The following is a 13,375-nucleotide window of genomic DNA, read 5'->3' as shown; positions in this document are numbered from 1 at the left end:
CTGTTTTTACCTATCTGGTCTCTGAACTCTTTTCCTGTTTGGGGAATTAATTTTTGTGTGAGTCTTGATAGGGGGAGGGTCTTGTCTCTTTTTCAAAATCCAAAAAGGTCACATATTTTTCTCCCTGACCAAGGGCAGCTAAGGTAAGGACAGTTTACCTGGGTGAATAGAGAGATGCATCATCCAAGTCCCCTTTCAGAAATAAAGACTTATTATCCTAGCCACTGAGGATACTGCCAGCAGGCAGTTCAAGGATTTTCTCACCTGAACAGAGCTGCCTTGACCAAGCTCATGAGACCTGTTCCAGGGTGGCTATGCAGCCAGTGAAAGATCAAGGCAAGGGTGTAAAGTCCTGACTGTCTCATCCTAACTTGGGATAACTATGAAGGGTCATCTCAACCTCAGAACTCCCCACAGCTTTGGCTATCCCTTCTGCTGGAACTGCATCGGAGCTCAGCTCTCCCTCTGCACAATCCTGGTTCCTCCACTTTCCTTTCACGCATATTTATCCACAAGGCACTGCCTAATAAACCTCCTGCACGTTAAACTCCATTGTGAAGTTGCTTTCTGGGGAAATAACTTAGGTGGTATCACCGAAGTTTAGCCCATATTTTGCTTCAGCCAAGGATCTTAACTTAGGAGTTAGAAACACAAAGAATCAGGGGGATAGTTTAGAAATCACTCTGGTGGTGGTAGTGGAGGTACAGTATCTTGTGCTAGCAGAGTTTCCAAGGTTCACCATGTGGGCAGCAGCTTTCCAATTAGACTCTGTCATTAGAATGATTTAGGCTGTGGGTTGGACTGTGATTTGAGCTACAAAGTTTCTTTTGTTCCTGTCATTTTCTGAAACTGGCTCTCTAACTTTCCTGTTAGCCTTCAAATTAGTCTCTTTTCTGCTTAGGTTAACCAGAGCTGATTCTTATTTGTTTGTTTTCCCAAACAAGACCCCTTGGGTCTTCTGAGAAGCAGATGTCAACACATGATCAAATATGCAAGGATTTTATTTGAAGAAATATCTGAGAGAGAGAGAGAGAGAGAGAGAGTGCAGCAGGAGACTGGGAGAACCATGAGACCATGAAGCATGTTTTACCCCAAGTGAAGGAGAGAGGTAGGAAAGTTGGGTGAAAGTGCTCTAGATCACATGCTATCTAAGGAAGGTGGCAAGGCCAACAAGGAGTCCTCAAGAAAGTTACCCATCAGTGGAGTCCTGCTTCTCCTATAAACAAGGTTGCCTTAGACATTGATTAAGAGCTCGTGGGAAGTGTGGTCTTAGTACAAATATGGACTTTTCAGAGTCCAGAGTTGTGGAGATGGGAAGCTCAAAACTCTCCAGTGTGTCATTGAGTGTGGTAATAAGTGGAACCACTCCTGCTTTCACCCATTTGTTCCTGAACCCTTCCTCTTAGGGGTGCAATGCCGTACAGGGATCTTTAATTTAATACATATATTGCATTCTGAAGAATGACATCTCATTATTCCAGAGTGTATCCTCTAAGCTGTGGCTTAGATTAGGTCTTTAGAAGGCCATTCTGGTATTCTATGAGTTTAACTACTTCTGGCTATTAGGGTATGTGATACAATCAGTGGGTCCTATAGCCATGGTCCTATTTCCATGCCTCCTTCACTGTGAGGTGGATCTTCTGATTAGAGGCCATGCTGTGTGGGATCCATGCCTGTGGATTAGGCATATTTAAACCCCAAGATAGTAATGTTGACTGAAGCTCTGCAGGCAGGAAAGGTGAATTCCCATAAGTACAGAAAAGGTACTTATCCTTGTGAGGACAAACTGCTGGCTCTTCCAGGATGGAAATCAGCTTGCTATCAAGTGCCTAGTTGGTCTAGGAATAGTGACATATCAGGAACTTTGTGTTGATTTCTGTTGCTAAAATTTTGGACATTCAGAAGTAGCAGTAACCAGATGAGACTTGGTAATCAGGAGTCTACAGTACTGGGCTCACACATCTTCTTTGCCATTATAGCTACTCCATTCATGAGCCCATAATGCTAGTTGTGGAGTGGCTAATAATAAATGCTGGCTAACATCAAGTTATTTTGTCAACTTGTTTCTTCTGTAGATAGCAAATGCTTGCTGGTAGATGTTAATATGTGATACCAAAATTTTCACACCTACTCTCATATGTCCATAGACATGCATCTACCACCACCTTCCTATCTCCAATCTCCCAGTCATTTTCTTCAGACCCTGACAAGACAGCCAGGCCATTTGCCAATGCTCGGGAATCTATATATACTCTCACTTCAGGCCACTTCTCCTTCAACACAAATTAAATCACCAGATGCATTGCTACAACTCCATCCTTTAGGAAGATTTTCCCTCTACACTTTCTTTCAAGGCCTCCCATGAATGAATATTTACTGCAACTGTGCTCCATTTACAGCTTGAACCAATGTATTAAGATGACAGGTAGACCAAGCTCAGGATGATTTCCAAGCCAAGGGAAGGGCACTGGTGCAATTGTGGTGCGTGTTTTGAAGGTCTAAACTATCTGCTCATGCTACTTATGAATGTTCTTTTGCCCTTCTGGGGCTCAATCCCATATGTACTATTTTACCATGACTGCTACTGGGGCTATCCAGTTTAATAACTTTGTGGACCACAAGGAACACAGTATATATGCTCACTTGGTATCCCACAGTCAAGTATCCCAGGTCTATCCAGGGCATAGAAATGTACCAAGATTTTTTTTTAATTGTTTACTGTGGCAAGAATATTTAACCCAAGATCTATCTTTTTAACACATTTTTGAGTGCAATGTAGTACTGTTGACTATAGTTACAATGCTGTACAACAGATCTCTAAAACTAATTCATTTTGCTCAATTGAAACTTTATGTCCATTGTAGTAACTCCCCAATTCACTCTCCCCACCAGCCCCTGGAAACTATATTCTACTCTTTGATTCTATTAATTTGACTATTTTAGACCCTTATATAAATGGAATCATGTGGTATTCCTCTTTTTGTGATTGGCTTATTCCATTTAGCATAATATCATTAAGGTTGATCCATGTTGTTCCCTATTGTAGAATTTCCTTCTTTTTAAGGCTGAATAACATTCCATTGTGTGTATATACAACATTTTCTTTATCCACTAATCTGTTGATGAACATTTAGGTTGTTCCACATCTTGGCTATTGTGAAGAGTGCTGCAATAAACATGAGAATGATAATGTCTTTTCTTTTTTTTTTTTTTTTTTTGCCGTACACGGGCCCTCTCACTGTTGTGGCCTCTCCCGTCGCGGAGCACAGGCTCCGGACGCGCAGGCTCAGCAGCCATGGCTCACGGGCCCAGCCGCTCCACGGCATGTGGGACCATCCTGGACCAGGGCACGAACCCACATCCCCTGCATCGGCAGGTAGACTCTCAACCACTGCGCCACCAGGGAAGCCCCAATAATGTCTTTTCAAGATCCTGATTTCAATTCTTTTGGATAAACACCCAGAAGTGGGATTGCTGAATCATATGATAGCTCTGCTTTACATATTTTAAGCAACCTCCGTACTGTTTTTCATAGTGGCTGTACCTTTTAACATACCCACCAACAGTATGCAAGTGTTCCAAATTCTCTACTCCTTGCCAACACTTACTGTCTTTTGCTTTTTTGTTGATAGCCATCCTGATTGTATTAACTGTTATCTCATAGTGGTTTTGATATGCATTTCCCTGGTGATTAGTGACGTTGAACATTTTTTCATATACTTTTTGGTCATTTGTATGTCTTCTTTAGAGAAATGTCTGTTAAAATTTGTAGTTCATTTTTAAATCTAGTTATTAAAGTTTTTGTTCTTTTTTGTTTGTTTTTACTATTGAACTGTAGGAGTTCCTTATATATTTTGGAGATTACACCCTTATCAGATAGATGGCTTACAGCTATTTTCTACCATTTCATAGGTTGCCTTTCATTCTGTTGATTTTTTTCCTTTCCTGTACAGGAATTTTAGTTTGATTTAGTCTTTTTTTTTTAATTTGTTTTTGTTGTCTGTACTTTTGGTGTCATGTGTAAGAAATCATTGCCAAGACCAATATCATGAAGTTTTCCTGTGTGTTATTCTGAGCTTTGCAGTCTCAGGTTTTACATTTAAGTTTTTAATCCATTTTGAGTTAATGGATCCATTTTTGTAGATGATATAAAATAAGTGTAATTTTTTTACATGTTTCCCCAACATCATTTGTTGAAGAGACTAATCTTTCCCATTGTGTATGTTTGGCACCCTTGTTAAATATCAGGTGACCAAAGGTATGTGGATTTTATTATGGACTCTCTATTCTGTTCCATTGTTCTATATATCAGTCTTTATGTCAGTATCATACTATTTTAAGTATTTTAGATTTTTAACATATTTTGATAGAGAGTATGATGACTGCAGTTTTGTCCTTTCTCAGGATTTATTTGGCTATTTGTGGCCTTTTAGGGTGCTATATGAGTTGTAAATTTCTTTTATTTCTATAAAATATGCCATTGGGGTTTTGATAGAGATTGCATTGAATCTGTAGTTTGCTTTGGGTAGTATGGACATATTAATAACAGTAATTCTTCCATTCCATGCACATAAGATGTCTTTTCTTTTGTGTGTCTTAAAATTCTTTTCAGCAATGTTTTATAGTTTTCAGTATACAACTATTTCCCTTCCTCAGCTGTTTATTCCTAAGTATTTTATTCTTTTCATTGTAAATGAGATTGTTTTCCTAAATTCCTTTACATAGAAAGTATAGAAATGTAACTGATTTTTGTATGCTGACTTTGTATCCTAAAACATTATTGAATTCGTTTGTTAGATCTAATAGTGTTTAAATGGAGTCTATATATAAGATCATGTCATCTTCAAAGAGGGACACTTTTACTTTTCCCTTTCTAAATTAAATGCCTTTTATTTCTTTTCCTAGCCTAATCTGTTCAGTCTAGAACTTTCAGTACTATGTTGAATAGAAGTGGTGAGAATAGATATATTTTCCTTGTCCCTGATCTTAGAAGAAAAGCTTTAATTTTTTACTGTTCAGTATATTATATATGGTCTATCATATATTGTTTTTTTCATATAGAGCTTTTCATACATATATGTAGAAATACTTTCCTTCTACATCTAATTTGCTGAGAATGTGTATTATGAAAATATGTTATTTGTAACACTGTAAAATCTATTAAAATGATCATGTAATATTTACCCTTTATTATTTTAATGTGATGTATCACATTAACTGATTTTGTATGTTGAGGCACCCTTGTATTTAAGGGATATAGTTCACTTGGTCATGGTGGTAAGCTTCTTTTCATATGATGTTGGATTTACTTTGCTAGAGTTTTGATAGAGAATCTTGCATCTATATCATCAGAAATATTTTTTAGTTCTTTTTCCTGTAGTTTCTTTGTCTGGCTTTGGTATCAGGGTAAGGCTTGCCTCATAAAATGAGTTTGGAAATGTCTCTGTTCTTCAATTTTTTGGAACAGTTTGACAAAGATTGGCATTTTCTCTAAATGTTTGGTAGAATTCACAAGTGAAGCCATCTGTTGCTGAGTTTTTCTTTGCTCGGAGATTTTTGATTATTGATTCAATCTACGTACATGTTATAAGCCTGTTCTGACTCTGTATTTCTTCATGATTTAGTCATGCTAGGACATATATTTCTAGGAATTTATCCATTTCTTCTATGTTATCCAATTTGTTGGCATGTAATAGTTTATAGTAGTCTTATTATCCATTTCCTCTCCTGTGATGTCAGTTGCACAGGCTCTTCTATTCTTTCTGATTTTATTTACTTGACTTTTCTTGTTTTTTTCATAGTTTAGCTAAGGGTCTTTCAATTTTTTTTATCTTTTTTAAAAATCAACTCAGTTTTATTGATTTTTCTGTTATTTTCTTACTTCTTATTTTGTGTATTTCAGCTCTAATCTTTTTTTAAATTTATTTTTTGCATCTTTATTAGAGTATAATTGCTTTACAATTGTGTGTTAGTTTCTGCTTTATAACAAAGTAAATCAGTTATACATATACATATGTTCCCATATCTCTTCCCTCTTGAGTCTCCCTCCCTCCCACCCTCCCTAGCCCAACCCTCCAGGCGGTCACAAAGCACCGAGCTGATCTCCCTGTGCTATGTGGCTGCTTCCCACTAGCTATCTACCTTACATTTGGTAGTGTATATATGTCCATGCCTCTCTCTAGCTTTGTCACAGCTTACCCTTCCCCCTCCAATTTAAGAAAAAAAAATGTCTGCTCTAATCTTTGTTATCTTTTTCTTCTGCTAAATTTGTCCTTAGTATAGTTATTTACAATATTGTGTTACTTTCAAGTGTACAGCAAAGTGATTCAGATATATATGAAAATTTTTTCACTATAGGTTATTACAAGATATTAAATATTATTCCTTGTGTTATACAGTATATCCTCATTGATTATCTAGTAGTGTTCAACCTATACTCCTAATTTATCCACCCTTCCTTTCCCCTTTGGTAACCATAAGGTTTTTTTCTTTTCTATGTCTGTGAGTCTGTTTCTCTTTTGCATATAGATTCATTTGTATTATTTTTTAGATTCCACATATAAGCACTATCAAGTACTTGTCTTTCTGTGTCTGACTTATTTCACTTAGTATGATAATCTCTAGGTCCATCCATGCTGCTGTAAATGGCATTATTTCATTCTTTTTTATGGCTGAGAATATTCTATTCTATATAAAAACCACATCTTTTTCTTTTTCCTGAGGATTGCTTGTGGGGTTTCATATGAAATTTAGGATTATTCTAGTTCTATGAAAAAAAAAATGGGTAATTTGATATGGATCACATTAAATCTGCAGATTCCTTTAGGTAGTATGGCCATTTTTTTTAACATCTTTATTGGAGTATAATTGCTTTACAATGGTGTGTTAGTTTTTGCTTTATAACAAAGTGACTCAGTTATACATATACATATGTTCCCATATCTCTACTCTCCTGCATCTCCCTCCCTCCCACCCTCCCTATCCCACCCTTCTAGGTGATCACAAAGCACCAGGCTGATCTCCCTGCGCTATGCAGCTGCATCCCACTAGCTATCTATTTTACATTTGGTAGTGTATATATGTCCATGCCACTCTCTCACTTTGTCACAGCTTACCCTTCCCCCTCCCCATATCCTCAAGTCCATTCTCTAGTAGGTCTGTGTCTTTATTCCCATCTTACCCCTAGGTTCTTCATGACATTTTTTTTTCTTAGATTCCATATATATGTGTTACATACGGTATTTTTCTTTCTCTTTCTGACTTACTTCACTCTGTATGACAAACTCTAGGTCCATCCACCTCACCACAAATAACTCTATTTCGTTTCTTTTTATGGCTGAGTAATATTCCATTGTGTATATGTGCCACATCTTCTATATCCATTCATCCGATGATGGACACTTAGGTTGTTTCCATCTCGTGGCTATTGTAAATAGAGCTGCAATGAACATTTTGGTACATGACTCTTTTTGAATTATGGTTTTCTCAGGGTATATGCCCAGTAGTGGGATTGCTGGGTCATATGGTAGTTCTATTTGTAGTTTTTTAAGGAACCTCCATACTGTTCTCCATAGTGGCTGAACCAATTCACATTCCCCCCAGCAGTGCAAGAGTGTTCCCATTTCTCCACACCCTCTCCAGCATTCATTGTTTGTAGCTTTTTTGACGATGGCCATTCTGACTGGTGTGAGGTGATACCCCATTGTAGTTTTTTTTATTTTTTACCATCTTTATTGGGGTATAATTGCTTTACAATGGTGTGTTAGTTTCTGCTTTATAACAACGTGAATCAGTCATACATAAACATATGTTCCCATATGTCTTCCCTCTTGCTTCTCCCTCCCTCCCACCCTCCCTATCCCACCCCTCCAGGCTGTCACAAATCACTGAGCCAATATCCCTGTGCCATGTGGCTGCTTCCCACTAGCTATCTACCTTACTACGTTTGTTAGTGTGTATATGTCCATGACTCTCTCTCGCCCTGTCACAGCTCACCCTTCCCCCTCCCCATAACCTCAAGTTCGTTCTCTAGGAGGTCTGCATCTTTATTCCTGCCTTACCCCTAGGTTCTTCATGACATTTTTTTTTCTTAAATTCCATATATATGTGTTAGCATACGGTATTTGTCTTTTTCTTTCTGACTTACTTCACTCTGTATGACAGACTCTAGGTCTATCCACCTCATTACAAATAGCTCAATTTCGTTTCTTTTTATGGCTGAGTAATATTCCATTGTATATATGTGCCACATCTTCTTTATCCATTCATCCGATGATGGGCACTTAGGTTGTTTCCATCTCCGGACTATTGTAAATAGAGCTGCAATGAACATTTTGGTACATGACTCTTTTTGAATTTTGGTTTTCTCAGGGTATATGCCCAGTAGTGGGATTGCTGGGTCATATCGTAGTTCTATTTGTAGTTTTTTAAGGAACCTCCATGCTGTTCTCCATAGTGGCTGAACCAATTCACATTCCCCCCAGCAGTGCAAGAGTGTTCCCTTTCTCCACACCCTCTCCAGCATTTATTGTTTCTAGATTTTTTGATGATGGCCATTCTGACTGGTGTGAGATGATATCTCATTGTAGTTTTGATTTGCATTTCTCTAATGATTAATGATGTTGAGCATTCTTTCATGTGTTTGTTGGCAGTCTGTATATCTTCTTTGGAGAAATGTCTATTTAGGTCTTCTGCCCATTTCTGATTGGGTTGTTTGTTTTTTTGTTATTGAGCTGCATGAGCTGCTTGTAAATTTTGGAGATTAATCCTTTGTCGGTTGCTTCATTTGCAAATATTTTCTCCCATTCTGAGGGTTGTCTTTTGGTCTTGTTTATGGTTTCCTTTGCTGGGCAAAAGCTTTGAACTTTCAATAGGTCCCATTTATTTATTATTTTTTTTATTTCGATTACTCTAGGAGGTGGGTCAGAAAGGATCTTGCTGTGATTTATGTCATAGAGTGTTCTGCCTATGTTTTCCTCTAAGAGTTTGATAGTTTCTGGCCTCACATTTAGGTCTTTAATCCATTTTGAGCTTATTTTTGTGTATGGTGTTAGGGAGAGATCTAATCTCATACTTTTACATGTACCTGTCCAGTTCTCCCAGCACCACTTATTGAAGAGGCTGTCCTTTCTCCACTGTACATTACTGCCACCTTTATCAAAGATAAGGTGACCATATGTGCATGGGTTTATCTCTGGGCTTTCTATCCTGTTCCATTGATCTATCTTTCTGTTTTTGTGCCAGGACCATACCGTCTTGATAACTGTAGCTTTGTAGTATAGTCTGAAGTCAGGGAGCCTGATTCCTCCAGTTCCTTTTTTCGTTCTCAAGATTGCTTTGGCTATTCGGGGTCTTTTGTGTTTCCATACAAATTGCAAGATTTTTTGTTCTAGTTCTGTGAAAAATGCCAGTGGTAGTTTGATAGGGATTGCATTGAATCTATAGATTGCTTTGGGTAGTAGAGTCATTTTCACAATGTTGGCTCTTCCAATCCAAGAACATCGTATATCTCTCCATCTATTTGTATAATCTTTAATTTCTTTCATCAGTGTCTTATAATTTTCTGCATACAGGTCTTTTGTCTCCTTAGGTAGGTTTATTCCTAGATATTTTATTCTTTTTGTTGCAATGGTAAATGGGAGTGTTTTCTTGATTTCAGTTTCAGATTTTTCATCATTAGTATATAGGAATGCCAGAGATTTCTGTGCATTAATTTTGTATCCTGCCACTTTACCAAATTCATTGATTAGCTCTAGTAGTTTTCTGGTAGCATCTTTAGGATTCTTTATGTATAGGATCATGTCATCTGCAAATAGTGACAGGTTTACTTCTTCTTCTCCTATTTGGATTCCTTTTATTTCCTTTTCTTCTCTGATTGCTGTGGCTAAAACTTCCAAAACTATGTTGAATAAGAGTGGTGAGAGTGGGCAACCTTGTCTTGTTCCTGATCTTAGTGGAAATGCTTTCAGTTTTTCACCACTGAGGATGATGTTGGCTGTGGGCTTGTCATATATGGCCTTTATTATGTTGAGGAAAGTACCCTCTATGCCTACTTTCTGCAGGGTTTTTATCATAAATGGGTGTTGAATTTTGTCAAAAGCTTTCTCTGCATCTATTGAGATGACCATATGGTTTTTCTCCTTCAATTTGTTAATATGGTTTATCACATTGATAGATTTGCATATATTGAAGAATCCTTGCATTCCTGGAATAAACCCCACTTGATCATGGTGTATGATCCTTTTAATGTGCTGTTGGATTCTGTTTGCTAGTATTTTGTTGAGGATTTTTGCATCTATGTTCATCAGTGATATTGGCCTGTAGTTTTCTTTCTTTGTGACATCCTTGTCTGGTTTTGCTATCAAGGTGATGGTGGCCTCGTAGAAGGAGTTTGGGAGTGTTCCTCCCTCTGCTATATTTTGGAAGAGTTTGAGAAGGATAGGTGTTAGCTCTTCTCTAAATGTTTGATAGAATTCGCCTGTGAAGCCATCTGGTCCTGGGCTTTTCTTTGTTGGAAGATTTTTAATCACAGTTTCAATTTCAGTGCTTGTGATTGGTCTGTTCATATTTTCTATTTCTTCCTGATTCAGTCTTGGCACGTTGTGCAATTCTAAGAACTTGTCCATTTTTTCCAGGTTGTCCATTTCATTGGCATAGAGTTGCTTGTAGTAATCTCTCATGATCTTTTGTATTTCTGCAGTGCCAGTTGTTACATCTCCTTTTTCATGTCTAATTCTATTTATTTGAGTCTTCTCTCTTTTTTTCTTGATGAGTCTGGCTACTGTTTTATCAATTTTGTTTATCTTTTCAAAGGACCAGCTTTTAGTTTTATTGATTTTTGCTATTGTTTCCTTCATTTCTTTTTCATTTATTTCTGATCTGATCTTTATGATTTCTTTCCTTCTGCTTACTTTGGGTTTTTTTTGTTCTTCTTTCTCTAATTGCTTTAGGTGCAACATTAGGTTGTGTATTCGAGATGTTTCCTGTTTCTGGAGGTCATTGTATTGGTATAAACTTCCCTCTTAGAACTGCCTTTACTGCATCCCATAGGTTTTGGGTCGTCGTGTCTCCATTGTCATTTGTTTCTAGGCATTTTTTGATTTCCTCTTTGATTTCTTCAGTGATCACTTCATTGTTTAGTCTCCATATGTTTGTATTTTTTACAGATCTTTTCCTGTAATTGTTATCTAGTCTCAGCGTTGTGGTCCAAAAAGATACTTGATAAGATTTCAATTTTCTTAAATTTACCAAGGTTTGATTTGTAACCCAAGATATGATCTATCCTGGAGAATCTTCCATGAGCACTTGAGAAATATGTGTGTTCCGTTGTTTTTGGATGGAATGTCTTATAAATATCAATTAAGTCCATCTTGTTTAATGTATCATTTAAAACTTGTGTTTCCTTATTTATTTTCATTTGGGATGAGCTGTTCATTGGTGAAAGTGGGGTGTTAAAGTCCCCTACTATGAATGTGTTACTGTTGATTTCCCCTTCTATGGCTGTTAGTATTTGCTTTATGTATTGAGGTGCTCCTATCTTGGGTGCATAGATATTTACAATTGTTATATCTTCTTCTTGGATCGATCCCTTGATCATTATGTAGTCTTCTTCTTTGTCTCTTGTAATAGTCTTTCTTTTAAAGTCTATTTTGTCTGATATGAGAATTGCTACTCCAGGTTTCTTTTGATTTCCATTTGCATGGAATATCTATTTCCATCCTCTCACTTTAAGTCTGTATGTGTCCCTAGGTCTGAAGTGGGTGTCTTGTAGACAGCATATATATGGGTCTTGCTTTTGTATCCATTCAGCCAGTCTGTGTCTTTTGGTGGGAGCGTTTAATGCATTTACATTTAAGACAATTATTGATATGTATGTTTCTATTCCCATTTTCTTAATTGTTTTGGGTTTATTATTGTAGGTCTTTTCCTTTTCTTGTGTTTCTTGCCTAGAGAATATCCTTTAGCATTTGTTGTAAAGCTGGTTTGGTGGTACTGAACTCTCTCAGCTTTTACTTGTCTGTAAAGGTTTTAACTTTTCCATCAAATCTGATTGAGATCCTTGCTGGGTAGAGTATTCTTGGTTGTAGGTTTTTCCTTTTCATCACTTTAAATATGTCCTGCCACTCGCTTCTGGCTTGCTAAGTTTCTGCTGAAAGATCACCTGTTAACCTTAAGGGGATTCCCTTGCTTGTTATTTTTCCCTTGCTGCTTTTAATATATTTTCTTTCTATTTAATTTTTGATAGTTTGATTAATATGTGTGTTTGCGTGTTTCTCCTTAGATTCATCCTGTATGGGACTCTCTGTGCTTCCTGGACTTGATTAACTATTTCCTTTCCCATATTAGGGAAGTTTTCAACTATAATCTCTTCAAAAATTTTCTCAGTCCCTTTCTGTTTCTCTCCTTCTTCTGGGACCCCTATAATTTGAATGTTGGTGCGTTTAATGTTGTCCCAGCAGTCTCTGAGACTGTCTTCAGTTCTTTTCATTCTTTTATCTTTATTCTGCTCTGCAGTAGTTATTTTCACTATTTTATCTTCCAAGTCACTTATCCATTCTTCTGCCTCAATTATTCTGCTATTGATCCCTTCTAGAGTACTTTTAATTTCATTTATTGTGTTGTTCATTGTTGCTTGTTTCATCTTTAGTTCTTCTAGATCCTTGTTAAATGTATATTTCATTTTGTCTATTCTGTTTCCAAGATTTTCGATCATCTTTCCTATCATTATTCTGAATTCTTTTTCAAGTAGACTGCCTATTTCCTCTTCATTTGTTATGTCTGGTGGGTTTTTATCTTGCTCCTTCATCTGCTGTGTGATTTTCTGTCTTCTCATTTTGCTTATCTTACTGTGTTTGGGGTCTCCTTTTTGCCGGCTGCAGGTTTGTAGTTCCCGTTGCTTTTGGTGTCTGTCCCCAGTGGCTAATGTTGGTTCAGTGGGTTGTGTAGGCTTCCTGGTGGAGGGAACTAGTGCCTGTGTTCTAGTGGATGAGGCTGGATCTTGTCTTTCTGGTGGGCAGGTCCACATCTGGTGGTTTGTTTTGGGGTGTCTGTGGGCTTGTTATGTTTTAGGCAGCCTCTCTGCTAGTGGGTGGGGTTGTGTTCCTGCCTTGCTAGTTGTTTGGCATAGGGTGTCCAGCACTGTAGCTTGCTGGTCGTTGAGTGAGACTGGGTGTTTTTGTTGAGATGGAGATCTGGGAGATTTTCACCGTTTGATATTCATGGAGCTGGGAGGTCTCTTGTGGACCAGTGTCCTGAAGTTGGCCCTCCCACTCAGAGGCACAGCACTGACTCCTAGCTGGGGCACCAAGAGCCTTTCATCTACACGGCCAGGTACGTGGGGAGTTTCTTGCCTTTTGGGAGGTGTAAGGTCTTCTGC

This window comes from Delphinus delphis, chromosome 21 (assembly GCF_949987515.2).
Source record: "Delphinus delphis chromosome 21, mDelDel1.2, whole genome shotgun sequence".
Taxonomy (NCBI): Eukaryota; Metazoa; Chordata; class Mammalia; order Artiodactyla; family Delphinidae; genus Delphinus; species Delphinus delphis.
Note: the sequence above shows the minus strand (reverse complement) of the source record.